The sequence below is a fragment of the Sesamum indicum genome, linkage group LG7, assembly GCF_000512975.1.
Source record: "Sesamum indicum cultivar Zhongzhi No. 13 linkage group LG7, S_indicum_v1.0, whole genome shotgun sequence".
NCBI classification, from domain to species: Eukaryota; Viridiplantae; Streptophyta; class Magnoliopsida; order Lamiales; family Pedaliaceae; genus Sesamum; species Sesamum indicum.
This window is the reverse complement of record NC_026151.1, coordinates 3,910,912-3,912,739: the sequence shown is the minus strand read 5'-3', so window position 1 is coordinate 3,912,739 and position 1,828 is coordinate 3,910,912. Positions and strand designations below refer to the sequence as shown.

The 1,828-nt window shown below is 33.5% G+C and overlaps 1 protein-coding gene across 1 annotated transcript in view; it reads right to left on the bottom strand.

Annotated features, from left to right (window-relative positions):
- The window catches only part of LOC105166157 (transcription repressor OFP8-like), a 3,544-nt gene that overhangs the window by 1,249 nt on the left and 467 nt on the right, over positions 1 to 1,828 (bottom strand). The gene's annotated exons all lie outside the window — the stretch shown is intronic.

Genomic DNA, 1,828 nt, shown 5'->3' with positions numbered 1-1,828 from the left:
CTTTTGATGTCATTTTTCTAAGAAATGGTCTTTGGCTTCTTCATTAGCTGCACACAGGTGTTTTACTTGAAGTGGTCAACTTTTAGTTTTAAGTCTTAAACTTAGTATCCCTAACTAGTCATTGAAATAAAGTAATTTGGTGAACAACTTCTGTGAATTTTCTTTTTCTCATTAGTCGACTTACGATAGAATTATGGAAATTCTTGTGGTCCGGATCAGGTTTGGTCGGATCACTATGCTTGAACTGCGTATTAAACACATAACAGATGTCAATTCATCTACCGTGTGATTGGCTTAAATTAGTAAACTTGACCACAACTCGAACTTCTCTCCGACTAAGTTGTGTATGATAGTGCAACACCAGAAAATCATAGCACAAATTCATGGAAGTAAGATCCAGCAAGCAGGAGGATATAACTTACAAGACCAGGTCAAGAACTCTTATCAATTTACAAGAATTTTGTGCTTGTCCTGAACTGTTATCATGTTGTACAAGTCCATTCTAAAGATAAGGTTAGTTCTTGTCCTTTTTAGTGACAAGGGTCTCAACTGAAACTGACAAGAAGAACAAGAACTAAGACACTAATCTTGTACGCATTGTGTGGCAGTGATGTGTTGGTTCTTTCTTATTAGGAGCTTGTGAAGAACTCTTCAAACTCAATGTATGGAAAAGCTAATCGAATTTGCTTGATGCTGTAGATAATTCAAAGCATATTCCAAAAGCTGCTCTTTGATACCATTCATCAAGTTTCTGAGAAATTCCCTCCCAAGTTTGTGGGATTTATACATTGAGAAAGCACATCCCATATGGATATATCAATCTCGATCTGCATTTATGAAATTAGTTTTATATATCGTATTTCACATAACATGCTTAGATACTGTTGCATATACAATTGTCAGGTCAGATCTTTTGTTGCAAATTCGTGCTAGTTTCATATTAGTTGTATGTGGCATATTCAGTATATTTTAACTAAATAATATTTTAACTATATATTATAATACTAATAGGAAGTTGGTCAAGCCCAATACAGGTCTGGGCTGAACTGCACTTTGATGGACTGAGTTGATCCATGGGCCTTGATGCCTTTAAACTTTCTACCTCTAATCTTGAAACGTTGTGTAAAGCTACTTCACATGGCCATGCAATTTTCCATAATCAATAAAGAATCGAAGCCTGATAGTTGTAACTTTTAGATAAAATCGCATTTTTGATCGTATATGTTAGGGCCTTTACAAGTTAGTTCTATTTATTATGATTTTTTCACATTTCATCTTATAAGTTAAAAAAAATTCTCAATGGTAATTACACGGACATTTTTCGTCAACGAAAATATATAAAAATAGTACAAAAGTACTAACAAATCCATTAATTATTTGTGCCTATTTTGATTTTTATGAAAGGTAATTTGGATTTAATCCGACATAAATGTGTGCTAAAAAATTCTTTACCTAAATATAAGAATAAAGGCAAAATACTTCTCTATTGAAGCAAAACATTCTGTTATATATGACAGTGTAGTTTATGCATCATTCATGCGATTTTTAATGCTTTTTAGGAATAAAATATTACTTTATATATTTATATATTATATTAATAATATTCATTTATTTATAACAATACCTATATTTTTATCAAAGAAATATTAAATCATACATATAAATTTTAAAAAAAAATAGAACCACCCCCGGAGCCAACGTCTTCTCTCCTTCCCCCATCGCCGACCCTCCGTCCCCTTCTCCCCAGCGACGACCCCCTTTCCTGCACCTTATGTCAGCTTCCCCTCCCTTTTCCCCATTTGTTGCACTCTCTACCTTTCCCCAACTG